This window comes from Humulus lupulus, chromosome 2 (genome assembly GCF_963169125.1).
Source record: "Humulus lupulus chromosome 2, drHumLupu1.1, whole genome shotgun sequence".
In the NCBI taxonomy this organism is placed as follows: domain Eukaryota; kingdom Viridiplantae; phylum Streptophyta; class Magnoliopsida; order Rosales; family Cannabaceae; genus Humulus; species Humulus lupulus.
In genome coordinates, this window is record NC_084794.1 from 89,641,593 (window position 1) to 89,664,920 (window position 23,328).

The window sequence follows — 23,328 nt, forward strand, 5'->3', positions numbered from 1 at the left end:
TAGGAATTTTCCTTGTCTTTAACAAGTCCTGGTTGATTTGGTTGGGTGCACAGACAAAAGCAGTATGGGTGTTCTTTGCCTAGAGTTCTCTTTTTTTTTTTCTTTTTTCTTTTTTGAGAGAGAGAGAGATGAAGACAGATTTGAAAATGAAGAAGGAAAAAAATGAGAGCAGTGAAAATTTTGTGGGATTTCAGATCATTTTTAAACAGAACAAACATAAATGCCCAAAGCTTTTTTAATCCAAAGTGTTTTTTTTAATCCAAAGAATGTTTGTGAGTATGCTAAAAAAAAGTGGTATTTTCTGGTTCAGTGGATTGGGACAATAATAACGTCAATGATTACAATGCTTAGTCTATTCTGGTAGTAGTTGTTTCTCTGTCATTTCCTGTGTTTTTTAGTTTATGAATTGTAGTTTGTGTTGTTGGTTTCTAGTGCAGGTGTTCTAGTAATTTGCAAGCTATCTGTAGTTATTTAATTTGCATATAATATATATTTTTTGTTGATTCAATTATTCTCTGTAGTTAATTTTTATAAAGTCTCACCACATTAATTAAAAAGTTGATTAATTCTGTACTCAATTATTACAATTGTCCTGCTGCTCTAATTATGTACTCAATTGTTTGAGCATCAAGTAATTAAAGTTTAAATACAGTAGCTAATAAGTAAGTAGTTGTTCTAGTTAACTTCTTAACAAAATTCTAATTTTTTTATTGGATAATTTTGGTACCTATTACACCTCCAAAAAAACTCACACATCACAGAAGGAAGTATTAGTTTCATTTTTTATTCAAAATAAATGAACTAATTGGAAACAAAATAACAAAAAGTCACTGGGAAGGGAAAGTCACTAAGAAACTTCATATAAATAATTTTATAGTTCTCCAACAAAGCATGGATATTTTATAATTTGAGACTAACTTGGTTTGCTTTTAACTACAAGAAAGTCTACTTTCCATAACACAATAAAATAACTCTATTTAAAATGTATTATTGTATTCATTCTTGGTTGCTTTTGCTGATTTACTTCAAGTCACATTTTGCCTAATATTTTCTCTTATATTTTTGCTCTTATTCATATATAGTCGATTTAAGATGATGCTTATCAACAAATGGCTTATTTAGTATAAAATAAAAGTGCATTAGTGGTACTTTTGGATTTTCTTATAGTTGAAATTTCTTCGATGCAAGTATGCATCAGTTGTGAGTGCTATGAATGAGTTGAAGTATGTTTCTCTTCGAAAACCACCTAAAAGAAATGTTAGAAATGAAATCACCTGCAAAAATTTCAGTTGTTTAATCATTTGGATATATTAATTCCTTGCAAGATGAGTTACAAGACATGATTTTGAAACTCTAAACCAGAACTTAAACCTCTTAATGTTCCAATGTGGTTATATGAATGGTCCATTGAATTAAAGTATTTAATCTTCTTACCAATGCCCATATCTCCCTTTTGAATTTAGATGTGTGAAAAGTATTCAATTAGTTTGTCTTGACATGGTAATCATTGTTTTAAGTTCTACATTGGCACTCTTATGGATGGCTTTTATATATTTTTTTTCTTTTTGATTTTGTGTTCTTGCTTGACAATCTCAGTAAATGAAATTTCATTCTGTACAGAAAAAGTGACTGATAAATTATATTTTGATTCTCTTTTCAATAAAATAGCTTAACTCAAAACTGTACAAGTTACAAAACTTAAATTTTTTGAAAGAAAGGCCAATCAATAGTTCAAAAATGGTCTTACCTTTACTTAGCATGGCTGCTGAAATTAGCTTGAATTAGCATAATGACTACTGTAATGCATGTTGGTGAATTGGATTGCTTACTTATTTATAATGGTTATATTTGATAATGGTTGAAGCATGTCTATGAGTTTGATTTGCTATTTTGTATTGGAATGAAAGATAATTAAAAAGTGGGTATCTATTTTTGAACCTTGTTTGCTTCAATCTACTAATTGCTTACAAAAATAGAAGAAGCTCTATTCTATTTTTGTTTTTTTAGGGTGTGGGAAACTAGAAGTTCTTGAGGATTGCAAATTATTAACCTTCTTTGCTGCAAAGAAGAGTAATTATATTATGATCTTTTGACTAACTATTTTTTGGGCCAGAATTCAAAAATTCTGTTTGTCTAAAGCTGCAAAATATACCTTTGTTAATAGAATTCTCTCTTTATGATTTTTGTTGATTCTGTGATTAGTACTTTTTAATTACAAGAGATGATGTTCTGTTATTTAAATTTTTCAGGATACATCTTCTAGCCTCCCCATCTTTCTTCAATCAATTTTGTCATCTGCAACAAAACCAATATTTGTAGTTGCTGCTATTTTCTCCTTGGTATCTTATTTTTGCAATCTTGTAAGGATTCTCTCTATGCTTGAACTGAAAACCTTTTTCATATTATGTTGTTTCCTCTTATTTGAGGGGAACTTCTCTGCCTGTTATGCATTCAACAACAACACTTAAAAGATTCTTTTACTTTGTTGGTGTTCTTTTTCCTTTTTGGTCTTCTGATTTTCTCAGTTTAGACTCACACATTCGTTCATCACCAACATTTTGTGGATTGTGCATGTAAATTGTATATGTGTATATGTATATATTAATATATATTGAAGCACACTATCCAGTAATGGTAGATACAAAAAGAAGGGGCAGTCCCTAAATTCTTTGGTTAAGGAAACCCAAAGAGACACGATGAAGTGATTTCTTCCACAGAAAACATTTATATTGGACCTTGGAATATCTATAGTGTGTATCTATTTTTTTGGTATAAATCATGGCTTTTAATACTAATGAAACTCATAGTTTCATATCATAAGTAAACTTCATTGTTTGACATTGACAGGATGGATACGGCATAGTTTTACTTGCATTTGTTTCGTCATGCTTGACTTCAATTGGTGTATCCCCATGCTAAAACGTGAAAGTATATTCATGTAAAATGGATATAATTATAGATTGACTATGGCATTAAGTGCAAGGTTTCCATCATTATTAATGAGAAATTGTGCTGAGCACACAGCCTGGGACAAACTTGTCTATATCCTTTATATGCTTTGGATCCCTTTTATGGTTTAATGGTTGTATGTAGACTGTCTATTCCTATATTGTTGGCAATCTTTACTACAGGCAGTAAATCCACTAGACTCTATGGTATGAGCAATTAATTTTTTTCATCTCTATGATCTATGATATGAGCTACTTGTCCCTTTTTTTTAATCTCTATGAGCTACTTATCCCTGAAACTTAATGTGGTTCTTTTGCCAGTCTGTTCAAGCTGTAAAAGATGAAGTGATAGATATATATATATACATAATTTTAGACCTTATGTTATAAGCTACTGCATTCATACATATATATTTGGATATAATTGTAAATTTTCTATCTGTTATAAGCTACTGAATCCATACATATGCAGGTTCTGGCTACTATACATCTCATTACCATGATTTGAAATTTGTGTACCACAAGCATATTGGTGTTATTAAAAGCATTTTCTATTGTAGCATGTTGTATAAACTTTATTGCGTGGTCCTCTCTTGATGATGCCTTGTCTTCTGTTTTTATAAGTATTTTGTCTTTGTAACAAAAGTTATCTTTGAGTTGGTAACAAAAGCTGTCTTTGAGTTGGTATCAACTTAAACATATAAGTGTAAAGATTTAATTACAATGGTAATTAAGTAAGTAACATTCTGAGTGCATAATCAATTGCTGATTTTATGTCTATTACTTTTCAGCTTTTTCATGTAGCTCTTTCTTCTTCTTTTTTTTATTATTATTCATCTCTATCTACCCTCAATTAACTAGCTTGCTTAGTTTAATAATCAAAAGTAAACAAAGGCTAGTTGTTTTTTTCTTATTTACTATTTTTATCATTTAATTTTCTTGTATCTTTTTTCTTCTTATTTACTATTTTGTTTTAGCAAGGATATATAATGGAATTTGAATTGGCAAATCTGCAGGGATCATGACGAGGCGACCTTTGGTCTTGCAGCTTGACAAGACAAACGAGGGAGCTTAGAAATACGCTGAGTTTCTTCACCTTTGCAAGAGGAGATTCACAGATTTTGGTATGTGGTGTATAACTTAAAAATAAATTTGATTCGTATCTGTTTTTACATGATCAACTTGTTGCTCATTTGTTCTCGTGTTGATTTTTAGCTTGATAACCTGTGTTTATATGAAACAGCAATTGATGTTCAGTTTTTAAGTTACATAATTATTTTTTCCAAAACTAGAGAAGAGAGCTGGCAATTAGGAGTCAGAAAATCTGAGGTCAAATTTAGGTAAAGTTCTCAAAACTTCTTATTTTTATGAATTTGATCCCAGAAACTTGGCCTTTGTTTTTGGGGAAATTTCCCATGCATAGTTCAAAGTACCGATCAATAATAAAAGAGTTATGTGCTTTTCTATGTGAATGCAAGGATGTGTTGGATGAGGCAACTACAATGAAACTTTTAGAGAGGTAACTATCTACAGGATCCTATGTAAGTTAATCACATTTTTCATTCCAGTATGAAAGCAATAGCTAATTCTTTTCTGTTTTAGTTTAGAGCTGTAATTAACTTCTTTTCTGTTTTGGTTTACAGGATCTTAATATTAAGTTCTAAAGGATAGTCTGGCAGTGTGGGGATTTTTATAGTATTATTTTATATAGTTGTTCAATCTCACTAGATTAGCATGATTAGTGATACTGATTTTTATAGTTAGAAATGGCAGTACTTTCTGATTAGCATGATTAGTGATACTGTAGTGTACTGTGCATGATTAGCATGCTATGAGACTGTATTATATTTTATGTACTTGTATAAATGTATATATTTCCATGCTTAAGATGACCATGTCAATCCTTTAGGCTTTCTTCAAGCGTTTGGATTTGTGCTTATCTCATTATTAGTTTTTATTTCTTTCAAATTTATGATTAGTTTCTGATGGGTGCATTGTGTAACTATCAGATTTTGCTTGGTTTTATTTTCTGATGGAATTTATAGTTGCTGATAGATTTTTGGGACCAAGGACTAGTTCTTTCGTTAATCTTTTAAGATGCTTCATTTTCCATTTTTATATTCGATGTGACAATATACACACACACACACATGCATCACATATTTTTGACTAGTGGTCATCATTTTAATCAGTTTCTTCATTTATCCTTGTTCACTTCATGAAGACCTTAAAATAATAATACAAATAGATAAGTATTTATCTTAGTTTTCCATATGGATTCATGGGTTATTATTTTTTGTTATAACTGTGTTGGAAGTAAAATCATTTGGATTACATGTTTGCATTGGGTTATGTTGTTGCTGTAATTGCGCTATGCTCCATCATAATTAGTGGAATCTTGTCATTTTTTGCTTATTATTTTTTTTCATTTGCTTAAAGCAATTTTCTATACCAATTGCCAATTATTTGTTTGAATTCTCCCCTTGTCATTGTATATATAGTCCAAATCCAATAAATCTATAAATTGGACTTACTACTGTTATATGCCATTACCATTGTTATTTACATGAATTCTAGTTTTACTCCAGTCATTGGTTCATAAACGAGAAATTAATTCCACAAATCTATGTTGACCAGTAGTTTGGTTTAGAGAAAAGTTTTGCATTTAATCAACTAGACTATGTTTTTACTTGTTCTGGTTCATCAACTTGGCTAATGGCATATCCACTAATTAAATATCTATGAGCTGAGTACTCAAGTCTCAGAGCATCTTATTAATTTAAGTATTACTAGTAAATAGTTGTTTAAATCTGATTTCAATTTGGCTGGTGCCTTGTTACTTAATGAAATTCTTTGATGATATTTCTTATGAAGAGTCTAAACATGTGCTCTAACTATCTTTGATAGACAATGCTCTGTTGAGGTTAGGTTTCTTCATTCATGTTTTGTCTAGTGCAACTTAAGCAGTTTATTCATTTTAGGCTTGTTGTTCAGAAACTTTAACCCAAGGATCCTGCACTAGCAATTAAAATCATTGAAGAGAAACCATTCGTTTAAGCAGCTTTTATTTACACTTTAATTGTAAACATGTTTAATTTATTAAGTATGTTTGACAGTGGTTATTGTAATCCTAGTGATGACTAAGTGATTATAATGCATTTATATAGTAAATACAAGAGGTGCACAAGAAAGCAAGGTAATCCTAGTGATGACTAAGCTTCGACTCTGCTGTATGAACTTACTTGTGTCAATATGATCTTCTGCTTTAGTGGCAGCTATGATTATGGCAGTGAAAACATTTCACAACTACTGAATTTAAATTGGATTTTTTTTTTGTCGATAATAGATACTTGTGACAGACTTTGAATTCTTTAGTTTGGACTATTAGGAACTGGTGTAGTGCTATGAATGTATGGCCTGCCCTTATTGTTGAGACAAGCAATGCTTTCAGGGCTTTATACAGGGCATTCTAACATCATCTAAACAGGTGGGTTTTTATTTCCCTTGTGCACACTATAAATGATTAATGGAAAGATTGTAGTACTTTTATTACTACAAATTTTATCTATTAAGTGGTAGCTACTAGATCTGTTATGGTTTTCTATGAATCTGTTAGTCTTACTCTAATTTTTAGCTCATTATAAGTAATGTATTCTCTTTTTCTATTTAACACTTCAATATATTTCAATAAAGTTCAGTTCATTCATTCTCTATCCTCTCTAATTTTCTCATTCACTTTCATTTCTGAATTTAACTGTTTGTTTTGTGGGAAATTCATATGCTTAGATTTTTCTTTCTTAATAGGCTGATATGACCATGTTAGAAGATGAACTACCAACAAAAAGATGACTTTCATCAGCCCTTGTCAAGGTATAAAGAAGAAAGTCTTCTGTTGTGCTTTAGAATTATGCTGCTGAATGTTTCTTTTCATTTTCATTAAGTTTTAGGTATTGATAGAGTACTCTATTTGGCAGTGGAATTTTCTCTTCGTTCATCTCTTAGCTTATTGTTTTAAGTTGCATATTTTGTTGCTTCAGTCGTTTTGCATGGTAGTACATCTTGCTATACCCTGCTGTTTCATCAAGTTTTGAAGTTATTACAAATTTAATTTAAACTTTATATGCTTACAGGTGGAAACTAGCTTAAGTCTTATGTTCTTAATAATAAAAGGACTTTTTTTTTACAATGTGCAGGTATATTGAGATGATTTCTTTGGAGCAATTCTTGACAACATTTGTAGTTGAGGCCTTTAGAATGGAAGAATGTATTTCACTAATTTTCGTATACATTTCTTGTTTTGTATTTAGTGATAAAGTAATCTGAATTGGGCATAAATTATGTTGTAATATGATTTCTTAAGCCTAGACTAGTAGACTAAATATTGTAATTACATTTGAGTAATTAATAAAAATCTATTTATGTTACCTTATTTGGCTTCAACTTTCATGTTTGTTTTCCTAGTTTTGTGTAAGTAAAAAAAGATTATGTTTCTCTAAGCTAATATAACACATGTGTTATACTAAAGTGTAGTATAACACAAATAATGTGTTATACTAAAGTGTAGTATAACACAAAAAAAAGTGTTATATAATCGACTATAAATAACATAATTCAACACTTATCTACATATTAAAATAACACAGAAATTGTGTTATCGTTGACAGTACAATAACACATCTGTATAACACTGATAAAGTGTTATGTAAAGTACCCTGACCTACGATAACATAGTCGGTCTTAACACATCAGAAAGTGTTATCGTATGTTTTGATAACACATTTTCGGTGTTATTAAAAGCATTTTTTCTTGTAGTGTAGAGAGGGTTGGACAGGTGGCTTATAGGCTGGCCTTGCCACCGTCACTATCAGGAGTTCATAACGTGTTCCATGTCTCTATGTTGCGGAAGTATGTTTCTGATACAACACATGTGCTGAGGTATGAGGACTTGGAGCTGCAGGCAAACTTGTCCTATGAGGAGAGACCAGTTAAGATTTTGGATCGGAAGGACAAAGTTCTGCGGAATAAGACGATTTCGTTAGTGAAAGTATTATGGAGGAATAGCAAGGTCGAGGAAGTGACCTGGGAGTTAGAGACGGCGATGCGAGATCAGCATCCCGAGCTATTCAGGTAAATTTCAAGGACGAAATTCTCAGTAGGAGGGGATAGTTGTAACGACCCAAATTCGCTAATAAGGCTTAGGGGCCTTGATTAGCATGCTGGGAGGGCATAAATGGGATTAGAGTGGATATTGTTGACTTAAACGTGTGAATATGTGATTAATGTTGATTATATGATAGTTGATGATATTATGTGATAATATGAAATAAATATGTGATATATATGAGAACCACATTATTATGTGGACAGGTTCGCAGAGCACGACTCGAGACGATCCTAGGGTCAGATAGCGGGAAAAGTCACAACGGGACTTAAGATATGACTTTGGATAAGTTGGGGGTATTTTAGGTATCGGGTAGTGATTTGGGCTATCGGGTCATGAAAATAAATATATGGAGATATATTCGAGGTTAGGATGTCTAGGCGGGAATATTGGGGGATTTTACCATTTTGGCCTCGGGGACGGTTCCGGCACCCCGAGCCTGTGGATTGACTTAGCAATAAGATAGACTTAAGGAAAATTTTAGAAGAAAAGATAAACCGACTAAAACTCTTTACCTCAGTTCTCTCTCACTCTCAAGGAAAACAAAGGGAAGGAAAACACTGAAATTTTAAGGGAAAATCAGCTGGAATTTCTGAGGATTGAGGTGGGGATTTGGAGGCTTAGCTCATGGATTAATCAAGAACTGAGTCAAGGTTAAGGTAAGCAATTTAATCTTCTCTTCTGTGGTTGGAAATTCTGGGTTTTGGTTAAGTTTTGAGGCAAACATGGTTTTGATGTTTTAAGGCAGAATTGAGGAGGAAACTTGGGGACTTAGCTTGGCTTTGGCTTGGTGAAGTGGTTCAACAAAAGAGGTAAGTTTCAACTCATGGTTTAGATGTTTTAAATTGGATTTGAATGGCTAGTTTGAGTGTTTATAGCTCTTGAGTTTCAGAAATTGAAAAGAGAGGATTAGTGTGTGTTAGGCTGTGTTTTCTTTGGAATTATGTTGTTTAAGTCATGCTATAGGAGTTGGGATTAATTGGTTATGAGTTGGAGAGCTTTGGGATGGTTTAAGGTGAGGTTTCAAGCTTATAAATGATGGGTTTTCTGGGCACAAAGGGGAGGGTCGCGGCTCTGTTCTAGAGCGCTGCGGCCCTAGGATGAAAAAGGCCAAGGAGGCTCAGCCATGGGAGGGCGCCACGGCACCCAAAGCAAGGGCTGCGGCGCGTGTTTTGTGGAATTCAGATTTCCGGGAGTTAGTTTTATAACCAGAAACCTATATTCAAGTATTAATGGAACCCTATACTTTGGTTGTGACTAGGTGATAAAGGTTTAGGCTCGGGAATGGATCGTGCTTGAGGGGCGTTGCTCGTAATTCAATAACTGTACATACTAAAGGTAAGAAAACTGCACCTGGTTGAATATATGTGACGGGACTAAGGGCTCCCTATTGTAAACGCTTGAAAAGATGGTATTATTCCATGCAAGCCATTTAGTGAACCAACGACCTAAGGGTGCCAAGGGTTTCACTAGCGCACAGGGCGCGGCTCGGTCACTGGTAGCCGGGGACAGCTTATTATGCACTGAGCTCGGTTTAAGTGGGCCGGAGTCAGTGGGTTAAACAGAGGGTGCGGCCTAAGTCGGCGGCCCTGAGTATTATGTGTATGAGCGTAATATGTGATTGATTGTATCTTGAATCTGAATGTACGTGCTGAATATCTATTGTTGATTATCTGATAGAAACACATGCATATTGAATTAACTGTCTGATTTCAATGATTGAGTTGTATAAGATGTTTTCTTGCTGGGCCTTAGCTCCCGGGTGCTACGTGGTGCAGGTAAAGGCAAGGGCAAGTTAGATCAGCCTTGATTGGAGAGCTCTGCGAGCAAAATGTACATAGCCAGTTGCCCGGCCGCCACGGTTGAGGCTTAGGCAGGGACGCGAGACCTGAAGACTGTCTATCTTGCCTTATTATGGCTAGTGATTACTCATGTACTTTTGGGAGTCTGTAAACTTATTTTAATTCATTTTTCTTATGGGATCCCGTGTTTATAATAGTTTGAGTATATGAAATGAGTCTTTTGAGACCAAAACCTTTTTAACCCTAGCTCTTACATGTTCAGTGACACGTTTTTAAAATAATGACTTGATTAGCGAGATATATTGGCACACAAGAAAAGGGGTATATTGGGTAATGGGAATGAATATTTGATGATATATTGGGAGTTAGTGAGATCATGAAGGAATTCTAGGAATTTTGACTATTTGGCCCCCGGGGATGTTTTTGGGACCCCGAGCATTGGGATTGCCTTGAGGTTACTTAAGCTCAAAGTAACCTGTCAAAAACATAAAAAGAACGTTCAGTTCGTTCTCTCTCTCTCCCGTTCTCTTTTTGACGCCTGTTAGCATTTTCGAAGGAAACTCAAGTTTTAGGACTCGGATTCAACAAGGATCGAGTCATAACGATTCTAGGGAAGATTATAAGCTTATTAGCCTGAGGATTTAGCGAGAAACAACATAATCAGAGGTAATTTAAGCTTTGAATTTCTGAGTTTCTGTTTCCTAAAGTTTCTTAAGTTTTGAATTTGGATTTTATGTTTTGAGGAGTTTTTGAATGATTTGAAGCTTGGGTTTTGAGGATTTTGGGCCATTGAGATGATTGGGAACTTTGTTTTTGAGATTTGGGTATGTTTGGATAGATTTTTGGAAGGTTTTAAAATGGGAAAAATATAGTTTTATGGCTGAGTTTGTGGTTGGGCCGCGACCCTTTTCTTGTGTGTCGGGCCCAGGCTTGAAGAAGCAGGTGGAATTGACTGTTGGGGGCACCTTGGGCTGTGGCACCTTTTAGGCAGGCCAGGGCCCGTGGTGCAGATAGAGAGGGATTTAGCCCCTATTCTTGAGCAAGCCGCGACTCGGGTTTTTGGGGCCGCGACCCAAAAGGGCAGTTTTTGCCAAAGTGGGTTTTTAGTCATGGGAACTTAAACTTAAGGGCTCGGATCGATCTTCCTACCTGGTTTGGTAGGATTCGACGTCCCAGAGGCTAGGACCTGGTTCAAAAGCCTGTGTTTACTCGTTATTGATAGGATTTTATATTGTGGTTGTGACTAGGTTATCGCTAGGGCTCAGAATCAGGATCGTGCTCAAGGGTCGTTTATTGGTAACTTGTGCTTGGACCAAAGGTAAGAAAACTGCACCTGGTATGTGATACATGTGATTATGGCATGGCCTAAATGTTGAATACAGAATTGATTAGAGCCTGAGTCTCTGTAAATGTGCATGATTATTATTATCCTTGTGATTCCCGAATTGTTGAATAGGAACATTAAGAGGGCATGAGCGCCTGAGTATGTGCATGATTATGATTATGCTTATGATTGTTGCATGTTGAATGCTTTATAACTGGATATTTGACATATGACATATGCGTGTTTGCATTATCTTATTGAGAAAGGCTTGACTTATTAGTCAAGGACGGCAATAGCGTACTGAGCATTGGTCGTTATGGTTTTGATTAACCAGGAACGCATCATACGCTTGACCAACCTATTGGTCGAGGAAAACTCAACGCCAGGTACGCTAGATCAGCTCTAAAGCTAGTTATACAGAGGATAGGGCAATGGGCTCCGGGTGACTTATTAGTCCCATATCCTAGGGTTGGGCCCCGTCATTGACATTAGACAAGGACGGCCTTAGCACATTGTGTGCTAGTCGTAAAGCATTGACTTATTATTCAAGGACGACATTAGCATGGTGAGTGTTGGTTGTAAAGTATTGACTTATTATTCAAGGACGACATTATCACGGGGAGTGCTGGTCGTAAAGCATTGACTTATTAGTCAAGGATGGCATTAGCACGCTGAGTGTTGGTCGTAAGGCATTGACTTATTAGTCAAGCATGGCAATAGAGTGAAGCGCTAGTCCATATGGTTTAGCATAACCAGGAGCCCATCTTACACTTGACTGATCTATTGGGCGAAGAAAACTTAGCGCTGAGTATGCTAGATCAGCTCCAAAGCTGGTTATACAGAGGACAGAGCAAAGGACCTCAGGTTGACTCTATGGTCATCTATTCAGGGCAAAGGACCCCGAGTTGACTCTATGGTCATCTGATTAAAGCTACAAGCCCCAGAATGATTCCATAATCATTTATTTGTACCAGTACACATGCATGAGTAGGGTATTACTGCTAGGCATGCTTATTATGATTTGGATAGATGTTTATTAACTTCTTATGAGCATGTTTAAGTTTTCTTGCTGAGCCTCGACTCACGGGTGCTATGTGGTGCAGGTAAAGGGAAAAAAAAGATGAACCATCCTTGAGTTGGAGAGCTTAGATGACGATATGTACATATGTGGTTGCTCGACCACCACGACCGAGGATTTGAAAAGGAACTAGGGTCAAAACCTATTTTGCCGCTTAGGTCGGCAGGTTGTAACTCTTTTATTGTAATTAACCTTTTAAATGTATTTTGGGATCCTATGTATACAGTAAACGTTTTAGTGAAAAGTTTGTATCTTTGACAAAAAAATTTAACCCTAAATCATTAATCACGTTTAGTTACATGATTATGGTCAAATAACTCATTTAGCGAGTTTAGCACTATTTAAAATACACAGTGTAACGGTCCCTGGGTCATAAAGTGTTACATGGAGGAGGATATTTCTTGGTTGTTTTCATGGAAGATCAAAGTTGTTGTTGGGAAGAGGCGGTCTCCTTGGCCTTCGCTGGAGTTCCTGTCGAAACTCCAGCCCCCGATGTGGCTTCTTGATAACCCACTGTCTCTTAATGATAGGGCCAAAGCTGGTGAAGGCATTTTTCAGATTCATCTCATCTTATGCAAAATGATTAAAAGAGTTAGACGAATTCTAACTATGTAAACAACAAAAAGTAAAAGTATAAGAATCCTACCCTCCGAACTAGAGGAGGAAACTACAATGATTATCTTTGGATTGGGGACCAAACTAGCTAAAGTTGGTGTTAGGAAAATAAATGTTATTTCAATGGAAATGGTAAGAAATATTACAACTCTAGACAAAATTATACAAATAAATAATATTGATTAAATAGTGTTACAACTCTATGGCAGAAAATACAAATAAATAATAAAAGAACTAGAAGAAGAGAATGGAGAAATAAAACTCTAAACAAAAATATACAAATAAAGTAAAATGTTTTTTTTTTATCAAGAAAAGAGGAATTTTATTGATCAACACACAAACATTACAGGTAGAAAACTAGAGCTAAACAGCTCTCAATCAATACAGATTAGACAAAAACTGAATCATTTGGTTTGCTCTAGAAGCCACAGACTTAGATCTAAGCTTAAAGCCAAGAATTCTAGCTGAAACAGAAGATTTAATCAAACTAGTTACAGAAGAAATCATAAGACAACTACTGTCAAAATGGCATCTATTCCGAGTATACCATATGTAATAAACTGAAGCTGCAAGAACAGCTAGAGTGATTCGGTCTTTGAAGTTCTTCCTGTCTGCCTCCAGCCAATTGCACCAGTCTGAAAAAGTAGAAGGCCAGCAGAGCCCTTGCAACCAATCAAAAATAGACTGCACTACTCTCGTAGAAAAAACACACTCAAAAAATAAATGAGAGTGATTTTCAGGCATTAGATCACAAATCGGGCACATCAGAGAGGGAAGAGGAATATGACAGTAGCATAACAAATCCCTGGTTACCAGCTTTTGAAGAACAGCTTGCCAAAGAATGAACTTATGATTAGGCACTGAAATAGAACACCAAACTGATTTCATGATAGGCTTTGGGCTGCTAGTCAGAAACAGATGATAAAGTCTAGACAAAACCAATTTCCCATTAGCTGTTGCAGAAACCAGCAAAGAAAAAGAGAGAGCTTTACTAATCTTGATCAATTTTTTCCAATACCAACTGGAATCATGGTGCAAATTGTAATCCCAAATCTGAGTCCCCTTCAAGTAAATACAATTAACCCATTTAACCCAAAGAAAATCCCGCTTAGAAGATATAGCCCAAATGAATTTAGATAACAGCAATCTATTCCAAAGAGGCCCCTCCTTGAAACCTAACCCACCATGACTCTTATGGCAACAAACTAGCTCCCAAGATGTGAGATGAAACTTGCCCCTATTTCCTTTTCCTCCCCAAAGAAATATTCTGCAAAGATGATCAATCTCCTTTAGGACACTCTGAGGTAAGAGGAATATGCTCATCCAGTACTTCCTGATACCCAACAAAAACAGATTGGATCAGCTGGACCCGCCCTGCATAGGAAAGGTTCCTACTAGCCCAAACACAAAGTCTCTGCCTTATCTTCTTTAAGATTAAGTCACAATCCATTGCCTTCCACTTCGTTGGTCTCAAAGGCAGACCAAGATAAGTCAGGGGAAACTCGCCTTCATTCAGCTGAGAAATATTCAGCAAAACAGATTTTTCTTGGTCCGAAACCCCTCCAAAATAAGCTCTAGATTTGCTTTTATTGATAAGCAGACCTGAAGCAGCTGAAAACTCTTCTAATGTATGCTGAATAATTTGAATGGAGCTAGTATTGGCTTTACACACAATAAGTAAATCATCAGCAAAACATAGACTAATTAGATTTAAAGATTTACATAATGGGTGAAATTTGAAACCTTTTCCTTTGGCTGCTTGAAATAAGGATCGAGTAAGGTACTCCATAACTATAACAAACAGCAAAGGAGAAATGGGATCACCTTGTCGAAGACCTTTACCTCCTTGAAAGTTACCATGAAGACGACCATTCAACATAAGGCAATAAGAAGCACCTCTCATACAAATCATGATCCATCTTATGAAGCGATCAGGAAATTTTAAAGCTTTCAGCAGGTTTTCAAGAAAGTCCCAATCAATGGAGTCATAGGCTTTGCTTAAGTCAATCTTCAATAAACACCGAGGAGAGCTATACTTCCTTTTGTAACCCTTTAAGAGATCTTGGAGAATTAAAACATTATGAGCAAGAGTTTTATCTTTTATAAAAGCCCCTTGGTTCTTGTTAATCAACTTTGGAAGAATACCAGTCACCCTATGACAAAGCATTTTAGAAATGCATTTATAGAGTGTAGTGTAGCAGGCGATTGGCCTAAAATCAGCAGCTATATTCGGGTGATCTACCTTAGGGATAAGGGTTAGAATAGTACTATTCATTGCTTTAGGAATATACCCTGATTCAAAAAAGCCAAGGACAACCTTAGAAACCTCCTTCCCTATGTCTTTCCATAAGCTTTTAAAAAACCTAGCCCTAAATCCATCTGGTCCAGGACTCTTTATAGAGCTTATACTAAACAGAGCTGCTTTAACATCTTTGTTAGAGAAAGGCTTGATTAGAGCCAGCTGGTCTTCAACACTCAAAACAGGACCCAAATCTGTTATGGCATAATCAACATTTCCTGTAGCTTTATTAGGACAACCCAGGGCAGCTTTAAAATGATTAATAAAGTGACTGATTACCTTAGGATAAATGTCCTCTACTCTGCCATCTTCTGTTACATAAGAAGCTATCCTATTAGCTCTCTTCCGTTGCTTCATATAGGCATGAAAGTAGGATGAATTTTCATTGCCGAATTGGAGCCACTCTATCTTACTTTTTTGCCTAAGGAAACTGCCATAAATCTTCTCTTGATTTTTAAATCTCTGAAAAGATAATCTCTCAGCTGAAGCTAAAAATTGATTCTGCGGGTCAGAGAAAAGATCAAACCTAGCCTTTTGATACTCAACTTTACTGTCTTCAAAGTTCCTAGCCACATCCCCAATAATCTTCCAATTAAACTTCTTCAATTCATGTTTCAGCCGCAAAAGTTTCCAAGAAACTTGATCTAACCCACATCCCTTGATTCTAAGATATTTGTTCCAATTAGTTAAGACAGTAGATCTGAACTGAGGGTGGCTTGTCCACATATTATAGAACCGAAAAGGAGCAAAACCCTCATTTGAAATACCAGTTTGTTTCAGAATAACAGCACAATGATCAGACGTCACTTCCCAACGAGCAGCAGCTATAACAGAAGGGAAAATGTCCAGCCAGTCCTCATTGACAAAGACTCTGTCTAGTTTAGAGAATATGCGATTATCCCCTTCTTGATTATTAGACCAAGTGTAAAAGGAACCCCGTAAATTCATTTCTTCCACCAGACCAAGATCAAGCCAATTCCTAGCATCTTCAAGCTCTTTTTTCAGAATACACCTGCCACCTCTTCTGTCACTAGGATCAAAAGCAGCATTAAAATCTCCCATGATAAGCCATGGTTTAAATTGAAGAGGCATAGCAGACAACTCTGACCAGAGCAGTTTCCTAGTTTCCAATTGATTAGAGCCATAAACCACAGTAAAGCAAAACTCCTGCCCAGTGATACAAAATCTAACTCTACAATGCAGAAATTGATAATGATCTTTGATAACTTCCACTTTGACCCAGCTTTCCTTCCATATCAAAAGAATTCAGCCCTCCAACCTTATACTGTTATGATAATTCCAACCCTGAAAACTAGTTTCCATTGCATCCTTCAGTTTATCACCCTTTATTTTTGTTTCTAGGAAAGCTCCAATACCAATCTTATTTATCTGGCAGACATCCAAAATAGCTATCTGCTTATTCTTCTTATTTATGCCTCTAACATTCCAACTCATTATATTGAAATTGTCCATTCAAGTTCAATGATAATGAAGGGTCATTGAGAAACTTCTTCTGTTCTTGAAGAACACTGAATGTATTTTTACTATTCTGGTCTATAACAGGGGATTTCGATTTCACTGTACCTGGGTTTTTCGAAGTAGTCCAGCCTTGATCCTTAGGAAGTTCCTCATGTTGGGGTATCGTCTCCTTTTTTTATGAGGACTGGGGTGAAATATCCTGACCTTGTTTCTGGTGAGTGCTAATATCTCCATGAGCATTACCACCATCCGCCTGATTAGTTGGACTCTCCTTCTTCCTCCAAACCAATCCTTCTACAAATTTGCAAGTTGAGACTGTATGTCCTAATTTCTTACATTGAGGGCATTTTGTAGGCATCCATTCATATTCAATCACTTGGTCCATTACTTGACCTCTCTCATTGATATAGCTGATGAACTTAGGAAGAGAGTCTGATATTTCCATATCAACTAATATCCTAGCAAATTTAATCATCGACCTATCTTTTGTGATCTTGTCTATCATTATTGGTTTCCCAATAGTGCTAACCAAAGCACTTAAACAATTTGTGCCCCAGTACTGTAACCCAAGACCTGGAAGACGAATCCAAACCGGCACTGAATTAATCAATCTCAGAGAATCAATATCAGCAGTCCAAGGCCTTAAGATAACAGGCTTCCGATCAAAATGAACTACCCCTGATTCTAGGACCAAGTCACGAGTAGCCTCATCTCTGAATTTGACCATCGTAAATCCTGAATTCATCCTCGCAACTCGTTCGATCCCAAGTTTCCCCCAAATCCGGTTAATAAAACCTTCGAAGACAGGAAATGGTGGGTTAGCTCCCATAACTACACAAATCAAGGTCGAATTCTAGAAAGAAGCTTTGATTGCAATTTCCTCTAGGTCTAGTTGAGCAATTTTTTGCCCTTCCTGCTGCAAAGGTTCCTTATATTCGAGTTTTGTACCCCCCTGAATAGGAAGCGATTCCTTGAAACGAGACCAGGTTGCCTTCGCAGCTTCGTGAAACGACTGGTTCTCTACCTCCTCCGCCCAAGAAGGGGATCTAATCTCAGGTATTGTCTGCTTAATCGGAGAAACATGAGCCTCATCCTTACTTGAATTCTCAAGAACCTTTGAAGAGATATTCACATCAGTATCGATCTCGCATATCCCATCAGTCGATGGTACGGTGGATGGAATTTCAGTGGATGAAGGGAGCTCGGAACGGGGATCTGCCTGAACAAGCTTCTGCGCCACCTTACGTCGTCGCGCCATGGCAGAGAGAAGGAGGAGCTCACGCTTTTGATAGACTTCAAAAATCGTGAGATATTACAACTCTTAAACAAGAAATACAAGTAAATGAGACAAGGAATATGAAGATGAAAAGCAATAGAATAAAAGAAAAGAATAAGAAACAAACAACAAACAACTCTCACTCACACTACCAAAGTGAAGAGTGTTGGGAATCACCAACTTGAACAAGGTTTGAAACCTTTGTCCAAAAGCTTATTTCCCCCTTACTCAAGCACTAAGGGGTCTCTCACAGATTTTGGAAATTGCTTTCTGGAATAATCAAACCTCTAGGTGTTTTCTAGCCAAGTGCTCTAATTGATAGAAAAGTTGTGTCTTACAAGTGAGCAATAGGTTCCTATTTATAGAGTTTAGAGACACCATTTGAATTTCAAATTCCGCCAACCCACATGGCTGTTACCAATGATTAATTGGATGTTTATGGAATTAAAAATGATATTTGGGAGTTATTTGGGTTTTTGGAGCCGTTCAAAAAGGTTGGAAAAAATTGGCCAGTCTGCCTCTGTGGCCATGGCCACTGGTCTCTGTTCCCCAGGCCACGACCACCAACATCTCTGGTCGCAGCCACTGACCAATTTCAACACACAAATAGTGTTATTTTTCCAAACGGTTCCAATCCACTCCCAATTGATTTTGTAACCCCCAAAACACATTATTGGGGTTAAAATCATATCTCTAACATCCATTTCACATATGGATTTAAGAAATTCATCTTAATATTGTGTAACAACAAATCTACACAATAATGGGCAATATTTGGAAGTTACAAATTTGTAACTGAATTTGTAACACCAAATATGTTACATATTTGGATATTCACATATATCTAAATATTGTAACTCTCTATTATATGTTACAATATGTGACACTCTTTGTCACATTTATTTAATCTAAAACATTATATTATAAAATAATATAACATTCCTCCACTAGATTAAATATTTATCTATTGTAACACTTATTTAATCAATCAACATTATATTTAAAATAGAACATATCCCCCACTTTACTGAATAATAACTCTCTCTTATAGGAGTCATTGCATTGGTGCATAAAATAAATTGTTTTTCAACTTGAACTTTACTATAGTGTAATTATCACAAAATTTGTTGAAAATTTGGTTACACTAGGCATTGAACCATCTTTCCATGATAACAAATCGGTGATAACACACACACATTTTCCATGTTCACTTGAGACGTCTATGTCTCACTTTGCACCATTTATTTCTATGTGCACTTTCCATTCATGGACATTCTTGAGAATACTCACAATTCTCATGAGAGGCGGCACCCCCCTCCCCCTAGGTCCATATAGGTAGAACTCTTACAATATTTTGTTACCAAAAATACTTGTCTTCACAAGACTGAATTCTATTAAAAAACCTCTCTGTTTTAACCCTCAACTTGGTAACTCACAAGTACTCAACATCTCAGATGGGACTTGTTTTGAGTACAGCTAATATTCACTTGATTGACTTGTTGTTACCTATTAAACCTAACACTAGTTAAATAACTAGTGTTAAGATAGGTTACCATCAATCGTGAATCTCTTTAGGGAGCTTAAGTCCCATCCCTCGAGATGATGTAGCCACTAAATCTCTCGTTAGTGGCTTAGTGAAAGGATCTACCAGGTTTTCACTTGTTCTCACATAGGATATTAAGATGACTCCTCTTTGAATTAATTCTCTTACTTATCCATGTCTTAGACTAATGTGTCTACACTTCCCATTATACACTTCGCTGTATGCTCTAGCCAATGTTGCTTGGCTATCACAATGTATCGATATAGTGGATACATTCTCTTTGATTAGGGGTATTTCTATCAATAGATCCCTTAACCATTCAGCCACTTTGCCGGTAGCAACTAGAGCTATATACTCTGCTTCCATAGTGGAATGAGATATATAGGTTTGTTTCTTGGAACCCCAAGAAATTGAACCCCCACCAAGTGTAAATACCCAACAAGTTGTGGACAAGTTGTCCCCAAGATTGGATACCCAACTTGCATCTGTATATCCTTCTAAGATTTAAGGAAATTTGGAGTAGTGAAGGCTTAGTCCTTTGGTTTTCTTGAGATAACCTAGGACTCTTCCAATAGCCTTCTAGTGATCCACACTTGGATTACTTGTAAACCTACTAAGTTTACTTACCACAAATGCTATATCATGTCTAGTACATTGGGCAGCGTACATAAGACTCCCTATAGCACTAGCATACTCCAATTGAGTCACTGTTCTTCCTTCATTCTTCTCTAGTTTTACACTATGGTCAAATGGAGTAGTGGCATCTTTAACCTTGAGATGGTTAAGTTTGTTCAATACTTTCTCAACATAGTGGGCTTGCCCCAACACAAAACCCCCACTATGTTTCTTCACTTTGATACCAAGTATGGTGTCAACTTCTCCAATATCTTTCATCTTGAAGGTTGATGATAGAAACCTCTTCGTTTCTTCTATCCATTTCATGCTATCACTTAGAATAAGCATGTCATCCACATATAAGCAAACAATGATCACATATCCCTTACAAGTTTTGGAATACAAACACTTGTCTCCATTGATGTGCCTAAACCCATTAGACATGATGGCTTGATCAAATTTATCATGCCATTGCTTAGGAGCTTATTTTAATCCATATAAGGATTTTACAAGTCTACATACTTTATGTTCATATCTTGGTAGGACAAACCCTTCAGGTTGTTCCATATAGACCTCCTCATTGAGATTACCATTAAGGAATTCTCTTTTGACATACATTTGATTAACATACAAGTTGTGTATAGAAGCCATAGCGAACAAAATTCTTATAGAAGTTGTTCTTGCAACAGGTGCATAGGTATCGAAATAATCGATAACCTCTTTTTTCCTAAACCATTTAGCTACTTATCTAGCTTTAAAGATTTGGATAGTGTCGTCGGTGTGGTATTTTCTCCTAAATACCCACTTACACCCAATTGTCTTAGACCCCGGTGGGAGGTTTACCAATTCCCAAGTGTTGCTGGAAAGAATGGAATCCATATCATTATTGATGGCTTCTTTCCAAAATACACTATCTCTTGATTGCATGGCTTCTCTATAAGTCTTAGGATCATCCTCAACAAGAAGTACAATAGGAATTTTCCTAATGACTTCCTCTCTATTTCCTTCTACCATGTAGAAAGAAATTCGTTGAGAATCTATCTCATCCAATAGTAAACTTTTCTCCATTCTAAGCTCAATGGGTTGCTTTAAATTCCTTTGAGAATTCTCCTCTTGAGAATCATTTTTGGATGTAGAAGCTTGAGAATTTTTCTCATATAACAAATTCTTCTTTTAAGATGTTGAAGATTGAGAATCGTTGTCACGTAATATGTTCTTAAAGAATTCAACTTCTCTAGATTGAATCACAACATTAGACTCTAAGTCTAATAGCCTATAAGCTTTACTATTGTTGGCATAACCAACAAAAGCACACTTTGTGGCTCTTGAACCTAACTTTATTCTATTAGGTTCGTTTTTCTTGCAATATGCAAGACACCCCCACACTTTGAAGTACCCTATGTTGGGTTTTCTTCCTTTCCATAACTCATATAGAGATATCTCATTTTTCTTTATCGGTATTTGATTAAGAATGTGACAAGTGGTTAACAAGGCTTCACCCCATAAGTTGAAGTTCAACTTAGAGAACACCAACATAGAACTTATCATCTCTAGATAAGTCTTATTTTTCCTTTCGACAACACCATTATGTTGTTGTGTATAAGGTGCAGTGCACTCATGAATTATAACATTTTCTTCACAAAATGTATTGAATTCATTAGAGAAGTACTCTCCTCCTCTATCACTTCTTAGCATCTTAATCTTTTTATTAAGTTGATTTTCAACTTCTAATTTATATACTTTAAAAGCATCAAAAGTTTCATTTTTATGCTTTAAAATAAACACATTGGTATATCTACTAAAATCATTTATAAAAGTAAGAAAATACATTTTACCAACTCTAGTTAAAACACCATTTAATTCACAAAGATCACTATGGACTAAATCTAGTAAATTAGATGGTCTTTCTACACTAGGAAATGGTTTCTTAATCATTTTTTCCTTAACACATGTTTCACATTTACCATAGTTTTTAATATTGCATGCAATCATACCACGTTTTACTACTCTTTTCATGGTTGAAAAACCTATGTGAGATAGTCTAAGATGTCATAAAAATAAAGAATCATACTCAACTATATAGGCGGAATTAGCATTTTTATTAATAACATTGAAAGTTACATCATTGGTGCACAACTTAACCATACCCTCACAAGAGTACCCCTTTCCCAAAAATACCTTGGATTTGGTAAGAATAAGTTTACCAGACTAAAAAATGGCTTTAATGCCAGGCTTGCCTAGCAAATCACCATTTACCAAGTTTCTACTCATTTCGGGAACATAAAATACATTCACTAATGTTACTTTATTGCCGGATGTGAAAAAGACTTCAATGGTACCTTTGCCAAGTACATTGGATTTACCCTCATTGCCCATTTGAATCTCATGGTTGCCCTTTGACTCTTCAAAGGTCTTGAACAATGATTTGTCATAGGTGACATGGATGGTGGCACATGTATCATACCACCATCCCTTCACCTTGCCTTGGACCGCATTCACCTCACTAAGGGCAGCAACTATATTCTCCTCTTGAGTTGCATTTACCTTAGGTCCTTGTTGGTCTTTTATATGCCTACACTCTCTAGCATAGTGACCATTTTTCCCACACACAAAGCAAGAACATTTCTCGCCCTTAAACTTGTTTGGGTTGGTTCTTGGACCCAAGGATGTCTCACTACCCTTCTTGCATTTCCCTTTGTTTTTGGGATGTTTTGGTTGTGACACCGCATTTGCTATAGAAGTCTCTCCATTAGACCCCTCTACAAGTTTATCTCTGCATATCAATTCCTCCTCGATTCGAATATGCTTTTGGATTTCCTCCAAAGAATAATCCTCATTTTTATGAAGGAATCTTTTCCAATAGCTCCTCCAAGTTGGTGGTAATTTAGCCACTATAGCACCAACTTGAAAGGCCTCGGGAAGCTCAATCTTCAAAACATTCAATTTATTAACAATTATTTTCATTTCATGTATTTGAGGAAGAATAGGTTTATCACCAAAAAACTTGAAATCAATATATTAATATATCAAAAATATTTTGGTAACTTCCTCTTCCGCCTTGAATTTTGTCTCAAGTGCATCCCATATTTCCTTTGTCGATTTGGTTCGGTGTAGAGGTCATAGAGTCTATCGGAAAGGGCATTGAGGATATGATACAAAGGAGATTGTCCTCCTCCATTTTTCTTCAT

General features: G+C 35.8%; 2 long non-coding RNA genes across 2 annotated transcripts; both read left to right on the forward strand.

Moving 5' to 3' along the window:
• Positions 1 to 3,567: 3,567 nt before the first annotated feature.
• On the forward strand, positions 3,568 to 4,468 carry LOC133818191 (uncharacterized). Its single transcript, XR_009885820.1, has 3 exons — positions 3,568 to 4,072; positions 4,246 to 4,288; positions 4,427 to 4,468. It is a non-coding gene; the product is annotated as an uncharacterized LOC133818191 (long non-coding RNA).
• Positions 4,469 to 5,325: 857 nt separating this feature from the next.
• Positions 5,326 to 7,349, forward strand: LOC133818190 (uncharacterized). Its single transcript, XR_009885819.1, has 3 exons — positions 5,326 to 6,435; positions 6,753 to 6,818; positions 7,142 to 7,349. It is a non-coding gene; the product is annotated as an uncharacterized LOC133818190 (long non-coding RNA).
• Positions 7,350 to 23,328: the final 15,979 nt, after the last annotated feature.